Source organism: Triplophysa rosa, linkage group LG18 (assembly GCF_024868665.1).
Source record: "Triplophysa rosa linkage group LG18, Trosa_1v2, whole genome shotgun sequence".
Classification (NCBI taxonomy): domain Eukaryota; kingdom Metazoa; phylum Chordata; class Actinopteri; order Cypriniformes; family Nemacheilidae; genus Triplophysa; species Triplophysa rosa.
In genome coordinates this window covers 1807879-1820252 of record NC_079907.1, presented here as the reverse complement: position 1 = coordinate 1820252, position 12374 = coordinate 1807879, and the positions used below count along the sequence as shown (strand labels likewise).

At 40.8% G+C, this 12374-nt stretch overlaps 2 protein-coding genes across 3 annotated transcripts in view; one reads left to right on the top strand and one right to left on the bottom strand.

Annotated features, from left to right (window-relative positions):
* The window catches only part of dock1 (dedicator of cytokinesis 1), a 187637-nt gene that overhangs the window by 69874 nt on the left and 105389 nt on the right, over positions 1 to 12374 (bottom strand). The window lies entirely within an intron of this gene.
* The window catches only part of LOC130569447 (inhibitory synaptic factor 2A), a 34454-nt gene continuing 24529 nt past the window's right edge, over positions 2450 to 12374 (top strand). Inside the window, exon 1 of the mRNA XM_057359109.1 lies at positions 2450 to 3068. The gene's annotated coding sequence lies outside the window, so the exon portion shown is untranslated. The remainder of the gene's footprint in view (positions 3069 to 12374) is intronic.

Here is a 12374-nt window from a genome sequence, read left to right as displayed (position 1 = left end):
TCTGACCATGTCCATCCCTTTATGACCACCATGTACCCATCCTCTAATGGCTACTTCCAGCAGGATAATGCACCATGTCACAAAGCTCGAATCATTTCAAATTGGTTTCTTGAACATGACAATGAGTTCACTGTACTAGAATGGCCCCCACAGTCACCAGATCTCAACCCGATAGAACATCTTTGGGATGTGGTGGAACGGGAGCTTCGTGCCCTGGATGTGCATCCCACAAATCTCCATCAACTGCAAGATGCTATCCTATCAATATGGGCCAACATTTCTAAAGAATGCTTTCAGCACCTTGTTGAATCAATGCCACGTAGAATTAAGGCAGTTCTGAAGGCGAAAGGGGGTCAAACACCGTATTAGTATGGTGTTCCTAATAATCCTTTAGGTGAGTGTATACTCATAATTGAGTACCGCATTCGAGAAGATGAGAGAAAGTCAGTCAATGCTGCTTAGGCTACTCCATGATCGCCATCATAACACTTTTATAATCTGATCTCGAGAGATCAAGTTGTCAGCTTTTTACTCTGATTGCACGTTTATATACCATTTATTTGTTATACATATTGACATTTTTTAAACAGGCCTAATGCATGCATACTGTATAACATAGCCTAGAAGATCAATCACAACTGTTTAATAGTTTAATAATTTGTTGATATCTTCAGGGTATTTTCACAACTTCTTCTTTATAAAATTCTCTAAACTGTTCATATTATAATAATAAACCTATGATGAGCATTTACATTAGCTGATCCGAAAATGATCCGATCCGTCACCCAAAATCCATAATATGATCCGAACTGTGAGTTTTGGGATCCGTTGCACGGCTACCAGCAGATCAATACAATCAGATTTACGTCATTATAGTCAACATGTCCAACTACGTTGATGTCTGTGGTTGGTCAGAATACTTGATAAGGACTGATAACGGAGTCATGATCGATAGTCAAGGTCAATGTAGTCGTGTCTTGACAGCTTGCTGACCAACAGAATAAAGCCTACAAACTCTAAACATGGATTTGCTTCTGGCAGTCTATTTAAAAAGGTTTTCCTGCACTCCCAAGAACTACGACTTCTTTACAAATAAAGTTTGAAGGATCTAGACATCATTTTCTAGTTTGCGTGCAATATGCATTAGAATGGACTGTGGGCATGAGCTCATATATGAGAAATATGTGTCCAGAAAACTTTCACAGTTCCCATCTGACAGAATTAAAATCTGATTCCTCAGGGAACATGAGCTATTAAATGGGAAAACTAGAATAAGAAATGATGTTCGGCTGGTGGGAATTGTTTCACGCTTCTAATTAAAGCAGCAGGGATGCCTTTCTAAACCTCAGGAGAGATGATGTTTGAGCGAGAGAGATTCTCCTGGAGGGCTCAAGAAATTACGCTCCTTTCAAGTGCACACCGGAAACCTCCTACTTCAACCACTCCACATTACAATAGCTTGAAAAAACCATTCATCTCTATCTGAAGCTAAGCTGACAGTCACCATCATTCGTTTCTGAATATCCGTCCAACATCATCTGAACCTTTCACATCACAACAGAATCTTCCAATTCCTATCTCGTACAACCCCAACCGTAGTTTAAATTAACCTGGAAAAATCCCAATTTTGGGATAAAACAACCCAACACAGGTCAATTTAAACCCAGCAGTTGGGTTTGTCCATATTTCCCCAAGCATTGGTTAAAACAAGACTGCATGAGGGTTGAACAAGAGCTTTAGAGCAAAAGTTGACCAGATTACAAAAAAAACGTGAAGGCAGGGTTAAAAACGATCTGATCCTTTCTTTTCAATATGCAAATGTGTTTATGTACTTATACACTTGAAGAAGAAAAGCTATTATACTGTTGATTCAACAAAATCCAGCCGAATGCTTAGTAATTGTGTGACTGTGAGGCAAGAGTCTTAACAATAACAGCTTGCTTCAGCAAGAAGCCTCTTCTTTACGCTGGCAGTACAGGGTTCTTGAGTTTATTTGCTTCTTTGGAGTTGAAAAATGTTTTCATTTTTTATAACGCAGTAATGTAGGTTTGACAGATCAGCACATTGCTTTTACAGTGTTTTAAACCAACGGTACACTGATGTTATTTTTGTAAACCAAATGCATTCATCAAGTGAGACATTCAAACCTGTTACCAACGTTACTGCAAAAAAACACTCAACAATTTCTTTCTTGTTGCTTAATTCACAGGAAACAAAACTACGCTTAGTGCCAAACAAGGCCCCAGTAGTTCAAGCTTCAACCCTGTTACCAAGGACCAATGTTTCAAGATAAACTGATGCCTATTGTTTAGATTCTCATCAAGTCTGGAACATTGGCGAATAAACAGATATATAGGCAACGTTTATAAGGGAGGTCAACTTTCACAAACACACACGCCAGCGAGGCCGAGCATTCGTCTTAGCACCAACTAGCACAATGAAATCGATGTGTGCTGAATCAGCAAGACTTCTCTATTCATTCTTCTCTCTTGTTTTTTATGTTTACATTTATACGATCAATAATTAACATATATTCAATGTTTTTCTAAGCAGCTGCTAAATATGTAAATCATCAGGTCACCAGCTGGCATAAAGCTGGATTTGCCCGGCAAATCCTCACTCTCTCTCTGCTGTGCTGTCGTCCACCCCGCCTCCTCTCACTCTCTCTCTCTCTCTCTCTCTCTCTAGTGCCTCAGTTCTCCGAGTCGGTAGTTCAGGATGGATGTCTCGTGTGCGCACAAGCCATCGCCAAGTGCCGGACCGCGCCGCATCCCGTCGGCAGCGTGTGCGTGAGTGTGCATGTGTGTGTGCGTGCGTGCATGAGAGAGTTGCGGGGGAGACGCGAGCGTGTGCGTGCGCGGGGGCGTTTGGGGCAGATCTCTGTGGATTCTCTCCCGCCGGATGTTTAACGATCACAGGAGCGTCGACTGACGGCACGGACAAACTCCAGGCATGGCAGACCCTCTCTGTGTTCTCGTGCCCTGACGGAACCCTGCGCGCTGAGAGGGACGACATGCGCCGGTCACCGCTCCCTCCTCATCATCACCGTCACTGATCCCTGTCTGGAGGTGAGTCTCAAGCTCGTTCTTGACATCACCTTTAACCTGTCAGGTTACCTGCATCTCCTGCCAGTGACGCTGCTGAAAAGATCTGAGAAACGTCACCCCGAAAACATTAATGATGCACTGAAGTGAATGAAACAGAACTCAAAAGTTGATTCCAGAATGCTGTGAATCTGAAAACACCCTCAGATGTTCTTTTAGTGTTATGGTAATCTTTATTTTAACCCACGCAGAGAGAGAGAGACGGGGGGTTGCTGACAGCTGGTAGTGTAAAACAGAAGTTGAGAGCTAATGGTGGATTTATACAAAGTGTTTCAGACTGCAGGCTAAACCTAGGACAGAATAACAAAGAGAGCACGATTACAATACTGCCATCATTTACTCACCGTCGTGTCATTACAAATCCATCTGACTTTCTATCTTTCGTGACATCCAAAAGGAGAAAAATTGGCTCAAAACATCAAACTATACTCGACCCTGCATGTGAAAACTCACCTTCAGTCATTATTCTGTGTGATTTGCTGTTTTCTACATAAAATCATCCCACGTAACAAAGAACATTCTGTAAAAAGTATAACCTTGATATCTTAAACACCGACTGAGTAAGCCAGGACCAGGACCAGGATCACATATTCAAAGACATTTGACGTCATGCGAGTAACCAACATTTAAGATGCTATGTGCTGAATATCTGCGCCTCTGAAAGTCTGTATGTATTATATGAAACATGTTGGTCAAGACTCAATGTGTGTCTTGACCCTGACTAGTACAAATGACATACGATCGTGCTTAAAATGTAGGGGAAACACCTTTGTCTTTGCTTACATCTCGTTATGCATTCAACAAAATATAAAATATCACTTTGCTTTGGATTTCATGACATCGAGTACAAAAGGAGCGTTTGAATTTTAGGGTGAACTCTTCCTTTGACTGTGTGTGTGGGGGGGCTCAATCATGCTGATGAAAGACCCTTAACAAGAGGATAATGGAGATAAATTCTGTTTGTTAAGAGGCTGAGACCACTCAAGTGCACACACACACACACACACACGTTAAGTCCTTAACACACACAATACAGACAAATAGTAAGGATGGACAAAATGGACAAATAAAAAATCTTGGTTTTTAGCCATTTTAAAATGTATATCAATGCTCATTAGTCATCTTGAGGCCCCCTTGGAAGTCAGCTGGGGTCCCCGTTGAGAACCACTGCTGTAGTGCAGACACACACACACACACACACACACAGAGAGGAAGAATATAAGAGAAAGAGAGTTTCTCTAGCTTCCACCTGAAGTATCACGACTGCATTTCCATTGGCTCTGTGGAAGCACATCATCGTCGCCTAAAACACCCATTCACCATTAGAGAGAGAGAGAGACCTCTGTGGTCTTTACGCATACTGTACACAAACTGTGCGGTGATAAAGACAGCTAGCGTAAAAATACACAAGTTGCAATTAAATAGCCATCACAAATTATATTATTAGTATTCAAATGAAAGTTAAAAGTGTATCGAAATGCCTTAGTGGTTGTCCTTTACTGACATATGCATTCGAGCTGACATGAACCTCATACCAAAGTTTGTGCAGAATTCTCCAGCATCATCTGAGATTTTTAAATATTTATCAAAAGACGCAATGAAATCGAACCTGGAGTGTTAACGTCGTCACAAATCTGCTGTGACCTTGCATAAAAATAGTTTCTCGTTTTCTCCCCGTCACGCTTTCTTTTAATTACATTACATTAGAAAAGGATTTTCAGTGTTGTCTCGGACTTTTGGATGAGAACTAATCATTTGCCAGTTTACGTTCCCTATTCCTTATCCTATTTTCCTTCAAAAGCGGCAGCCTATGTAGACAGTGAGAAAGCTTACTGGGGTTTTGGATCCGAGCCTGGAGTGAGCAAAGATATTGAATCAGACACTTGAGCTCCACACCAGAGCTACAGAACAAAGACGTGCACAGATACACAAGAACCCGCGTCAGCAACACGTCTGATAAACAGAGAGAGAGAGAGACAGAGACAGAGAGAGACAGAGAGAGAGAGAGAGAGAGAGAGAGAGAGAGAGAGAGAGAGAGAGAGAGAGACAGAGAGAGAGAGAGAGAGAGAGAGAGAGAGGTGAGACATGGTGCAAGAAGCCTGTGAGTTAAGATCTTGTGGTAGATAATAATCACACACCCCAAATCCATCAGCGAATGCTCTCAGACCTTTACGTCTCTCACACACACACACACACACACACACACACACACACACACACACACACACACACACACACACACACACACACAGAGAGAGAGAGATGTGTGGAAGCTGATGTAGTGTTTGTACGCTCATGAAGTAAGACAGACGATATGACAACTGTGTGTGTGTTTACAGATGCTTTACTGTTATTATGACCCAATAAGAGGGTAAAACACAGAAGTGAAAGGTATAGTATTGGCATTTCCATTCCCACAGTCAGAAAGCTTTTAGAGAGCTTTGCCTCTCGACATAAAGTCTGGAACACATAGTGTTTTATTATCAGCTCATCGGTTCATGTTTGTTTGGTTTATGTCTGTGGCACCTGAATGCATCTTTCCAGATGGCGTTTGGTCATTTACAAGGTGCACGTCTGTTTCTGTTTGAATGGGAAGATCTTCCCTTGAATCCACATCGCGTCTCATTTTTACTGAAACATGATTCCTGCCCTGTTTCTGGGAAATATAAGCTGCAGACTGATGTCAGGAGAGAGAGAGAGCGAGAGAGGATATGGATGAGTACGCAGTTAAATAGGGTCAGAGCATCAGAGTCTTGTTTACATTAATATTCAGCAGAAGCTTTTATCCAAAGTGAAGTTAGTTAATAGTAAAGTCATTTCTGTGTCACCAGTATCACCAAAAATGAAGAACTCTTCTGAACACGCCATAAAACAAACTAAGTTATTTTAACAAACAATTTTTCACACTCCAGTGTCAAGCCATCATAACCCATCAAGACACTTTAAATTTCTCTAAAGTGTGTTTGAGAGAATGTGTTTGTGAAACATGGTGTGTGTGTTTGTGTTTGTGAAACATGGTGTGTGTGTTTGTGTTTGTGAAACATGGTGTGTGTGTTTGTGAAACATGGTGTGTGTGTTTGTGTTTGTGAAACATGGTGTGTGTGTTTGTGAAACATGGTGTGTGTTTGTGAAACATGGTGTGTGTTTGTGAAACATGGTGTGTGTGTGTGTGTGTGTGTGTGTGTGTGTGTGTGTGTGTGGATGTGTGTGTGCATGTGTTGATGTGTGTGTGTTGTGTGCGTGCTCATGTTGTGTGCGTGCGAGTGTGTTGACGTGTGTGTTGTGTGCGTGTGCATGTTGTGTGTGTGCGTGTGTGTGTTGATGTGTGTGTGCGTGTGTGTGTGTGTGTGTGTGCGTGTGTGTGTGTGTGTCGTGTGTGTGTGTGTGTGTGTGTGTGTGTGTGCGTGTGTGTTGATGTGTGTGAGTTGATGTGAGCTGATGTGTGTTGTGTGTGTGTCGTGTGTGTGCTTGACGTTCATGTTTGTGCGTGTGTGTGTGTGTGTGCGTGTGTGTGAAACATACACATGGGGTGTGTGTTTCTTTGGTGAACATGGTGGCGTGTGTGTGTGGTTTGTGTGTGAAACATGGTGGTGTGTGTTTTGTTGAAACATGGTGATGTTGTGTGTTTTGTGTTTGTGAAACATGGTGTGTGTGATTTGTGAATGGTGTGTTTTGTGAAACATGGTGTGTGTGTGATGTGTGCTGTGTGTTGAATGTGTGTGTGTGTGTGTGTGATGTGTGTTGTTGTGATGTATGTGTGTGTGTGTGTGTGTTGTGATGTATGTGTTGATGTGTGTGTGTTGTGTGCGTGCTCGTGTGTGCGTGTGCGTGTGAGTTGTGTGTGTGATGTGTGCTGGTTGATGTGCTGTGTGCGGTTATGTGTGTGTGATGTTGCGTGTGTGTGTTGTTTATGTGTGTGTGCAGTGTGTTGTGTGTGTGTGTGTGTGTCGTGTGTGTTTGTGATGTAGTGTGTGTGTGTGTGTGTGTTTGTGATGTAGTGTGTGATGTTTTGTGTGTGTCGTGCGGTTGTGCTGTGTGTTGTGTGAGTGTGTGTGTGTGTTGTGTGTGTGTCGTGTGTGTGCTTGACGTTCATGTTTGTGCGTGTGTGTGTGTGTGTGCGTGTGTGTGTGTGTGTGTGTGTTATTTTGTTAAACCATGAGTGTGTTTTTTGTGAGAATGTGTGTGATTGTAAGAGTGCGTGTGTTTGTGACCGTGTGTGTAAGAGTATGTGTGTGTGTGTGTGTGTTTGAGATATTTGTGAAAGGAATGCATGTGTGTGAGAGCTTGTGTGCGTTTATGAAAGCTTGTGTGTGTGTTTGTGAGAGTGTGTGCAAGAGCATATGCGTGTTTGAGATATTTGTGAATGTGTGTTTGTGCATGTGTGTGAGAGCTTGTGTGTGAGAGCTTGTGTGTGATTGCGAAAGCGCGTGTGTGTGTTTAAGAGAATGTGTGCTTCTCAGAATATTTGTGTCTGTTTCTTAGAGCAAGTGCATTTGTAAAAGTGTGTGTTAGTGCGAGATGTTTGCACCAGAATATATGCGTGTGTGTGTGTGTCTCAGGTGAGATCATTTCGCAGTCAGCTTTGATTCACACACACATCCCTGCACACCAGCAACTTCCCCAAAATACTGCAGGTAGAACACAGCTGAATACTAAAAGTACAAACCAAGAGAGCAAGATTTTAGGGTGAAGGGGGCAGCTGACTCACCCCACATCTGTCTGTCTCATCACTTAACAATGACTTCAGCATTAACACACAAAACCGAAAAACACTATTGAATAAACATCGCTACTCTAAAAAAAACTGTGGAACACCGATTCACAGATTTTCATAGCCTGCCTTTAAGACATACACATGCTGTAAATACAAACCGAAAATCCTGAAAAATCCCCACAATGCAAACCGTCTCATTTATCCCATTTGATCATTTTCATTTAGGAATTAGAAACAAGCAGAATATTTTCAAGACAAGTCATTAATACCTTATGAAAGTGTTGCTAAAGCGTGCGATGTCCAGTGAAGTGTATTAACAGGCTGATGGATGTAAAGGACACTAGAAAGCCAGATGCAATCTCACACTGTTCAGTGTCTAAAGAGTCCTCTCTCTCCACCCGATTCAAACCTTTAACACGCAGACTAAAGAGACGCTTTTAACTGGAGAGTCATTACAATTCCCCTGCATCAGAGAACTGCAATTATGAGAAGCACAATCCTCTATTAGCATCCGTACAGATGGGTCGGGATTATACACACAGACTGGACATCTATATTCTGCCTTTAATACAGACAGAGAGGATCATATACAGAGAAAGTCAGGAGTTTATATGCATCACAAATATCCAATAGAGTACGACTAGAGCAAACATTGTACAATGATGATGATGAATACATCCTGAATAAAAACTGAATCAAAATCTTTTAGAAACGTCAAACACAAAGCAGTGAATGTTCTCTAAATGTTCTCCCAAAGTTCGTCCTTGCTGTAGCATTAAGAGCATTCTTTCAACATACATTTGATTAAAACGGCAGTTATTGTTATGTTTGTTAGTGGAATGTTTAAAACCTTCCGAAATAACTTTTCCATAATTTAACTGGAACGTTCGCAAAACGTTCAAAGAACATATTTTTGTTAGCGGCGGAAACATCTTGATATTCTTGACATTTCTTTATTTGATATCAGCAGAGAAGTACTCTGTGTATATTTGATATATTGTACAGTGGTTGGAGCTTTAAAGTTGAATACAATTCACCATTAAAACTCATCTCAGGCCGATTCAAAAACAACCCATTAAGAAGGTCTGTCTTTATTATTTACTGTCTAGTTATGATCCTCACACCAGTAATAAACATTTCTGCTCATTTTTTTAACTCTCACCTCCAACTCTCCTGAGAATACAGAACAAAACATCCCATGCGGCATCTCAACAGCTTTCTTCATCTCTTCTTACATCACGTGACGGGTCTCTAAAACAGACCACGCTCTGAAGAAACACACCAATATCCAGCAGACAAACTAAGAAAGAATTCAAAGAAATGCTGAGTTTAAAGCCGGATTAAAGAGGAAAGAGCTCTACGCCACCACACGTGCATCTGTTCTTGTGTTGTTTCAGAGCCCGCCGTTCTCCTTTAAGCAAATAAACACACATTTCCTCCTTTATTAAAACTTTGTAGGAGTATAAATGTGCAACGTGACCTGACCCTTCTGTACAAAGCTATTAGTCTTTCATCATTAACACGTTTGATCTTATCTTTCGATTTTAAACCAAGACGAAATTTCAAAGCATATTCTTTACATGCGTATGTGTGGCTGACTAGATTAAATGGACATTACGACTGCGATTGTGGGTAAGTGTTGCTACGCAGAACACATTAAAAGTCTTGATAATTAAATGTGAACCATATAGGAACTCCAGAAGAAGTTCTTAACTAAAAATGAACTTGAACTATAAACTCTGAATGTGAAATACTATTGTAAGGTGTTCGCATTAAAAAGCAGCAGTAAAAGGCATTCGAACTTGTCACACGCAGTAAATGAAGACCACTCTGTGACGGCAAAATCGGAATGCACATCCCACAACCAAAGCCTGCCGACGAATGACTGAACAGATGTTTGTCTTCAATCGTGTTCAGCGTTATCCAGAGAAAACATCACCGATGGCTTAGATTCAAGATCTGTGAGTCTGCAGGCTTCCATGACGCAATGACGCACCGCCATTGTTCCTGATCCATTCTTCTTCCCCACAGCAACTTTCTAATGAATGTGGCCGTGTGAAGGTTAAACTGATTCTCACAGCTGATACACACCCGAGTGTGGGTGCACAAACCAAATATCACGTCCTAAAGAAAATACTGTGCACATCCTACAGAGCCGTCTCAAGTCCTTATCTCTAAATCGGAGTTTCTATTTCTATAAGCACACGGACAAAGTACAATAACAATCCCTACTTTTCTCAGAATCTAATAATATCTAATTGAATATAGTCCGGAATATCTCTTAAGGTTCAGATGCACTTCGATCACAGAGAATGCGAGTTACTTAGCTGCACTTCTGTGGCAGCATCATGTTGAATAATGCCTCTAATGCTGTGTGCACAATTGCATTACGTCTATAATTCGATCATTTGATAAGGACCTTGAAAACAGAAGAGATAGACCAGTGACGGACCCTCAGCTACCGTTGGACTTCAAGACCCATTCAGCATCAAAATGAACTGCAGACATCATCACAAACCCACAATACATCACATACTGTACGTACACACAAACACACACACAGAGATCAATGCAGAGTTGAAAATGGAAGGAAACAGGGTTGGGATTAATGGTTTGTGCAGGATGTGAAATGCATAAAGTGCATTAAATCGGAAGGTTACACTTTAAAAGCATCAGTGCTCTTCTCGAGCATGGATTGAGAAAGCAAACCCCTGCCGAATGTGACAAGCGTAACCCGGTTATGAGGGAAAGCCCGTTCCAAATGCATCTCCAGCTCAGGAGGGGAATCGCCAACAGCTCCCCAAATAAACATGAAAAAGCCGGGGATTATGTGAACAACAAAGCGGGGATTTACTTACATAACGCTCTAAAGAATTAATTCATTAAATGATATTCTCACCGTTGCCGTGTATTTGATATTGTGGTATCATAGCAACAGCCAAGCGGGATTCTTTAAGAACGCCGTATCGAGGGACTTTATGTTGTCAATTGCACTCTAGAAAATCATTATTGCATTTAACCGTTACAGTATATCCTTGAAGAACCTGAAATGATGCAACACAAATCTAAATAAACATTGAACACTCATTGATATACCGTTCGCAGGATTGCTTACGCTCACACGTTGGGTTAGGAATCTGAACACACTCCGAAGCCTTAATGTTAATTGTTAAGAAGACGTGTGCTGTTCCAGATTCACCTGCTAAATGACCAATGAAACAAATACTCCAGCATCTACATCACAGCAGTGATGTTAAAGAATATATGAAGAGCTTGCTTCCAAAATGAGATAACTCTGTTTTTAAAAATGTTCAAAAATCACGTTTTTAATATCAATCAAACTGCAGCTGGTTTGTTTTGATTCAGTCCATAATAACTAAAAAGATACAGCTAACTAACACAATAAAAACATCATAACATAATAAAAAAACGCATCTCATTTTGGAACCAAACTCTTCATATGCGAGACCCTAGCAACCACACAGTAACAACCTTAGCAACTACCCACAACACCCTAACAACATACTAAAGTTTCAATCTCACCTGTGTGAAGAAAACACATCTAACATCTTTACAAAATTAGTTTGGACATTTTAATCACGTGCATTTTTGTTAAGGTGGAAATTGGGACACAAGATTAAAAACGATGGTCAACTAAATAAGATACCACAGACAATGCTAAATGTGTAAAGCTTCCATTTCAGACAGTTTGTATTTGTTTGCTGTTCGCATTCTATTTTAAAGCAATAAGCCCCAAGAAGCAGTGGGTTACTGGGGTATTTTATAACGGCTTAGAACTCCGCTCAGCCAATCAGAATCAAGGACCAGAACTGACCGTTTTATAAAGTGTCGAAATCTGCTTCATTTCAGTAAAAAAAATTAATAATAGCAAATAAAATGTCAAATATATTTAGAAATATAACAATATAAAACAATTAATAATAATATATACAAAATAATAATTCGATAATAATTATTATTGTTTTATTATTTTCTGATAATAATATTTTGTTAGATTTTAACCATCATTTATTGAAATATTCATATTCTGCTTCACTGGACAACAAAGTGAATCTTAGTTTCATCCCACTTTCACAAGACAGATCGTCTCCAAAGAGCAGACCGTCAACACAATGTGTCTTCCAGAAGACCATGTGAATTTCACACCACTAAAAAAGCCTGTTTGACTCTCAGGCCTTGGAGGGAAGCTGAAAGTGTTTGTCATGGCGATGATGCTAAATCACAGGGCCACAAGCGTCTCTCTGTCGCTCTCTCTCTATTAGTCAGCTGAGGGCTGGAGAAATCTGTATGTTGCACTTTCACACGGATCATTCTGTCCGTGTGCGGCCGCTAGAGAAACCCACGAGATTAAGTGATGCAATTAACTGTCAAGACAACGTTTGTGAGATTGGCTTCATAAATTTCACCTCAAACAAGCCGGGCTGGTTAACGGAGAGATTTTGGTGAATGATGTTGCAGCTGCGCCCTTTTCCGGTTGCATGATCGATTGTTTTCACATTTGTGTCAGATCACTTAGGTGCAAAATAACACGCGAA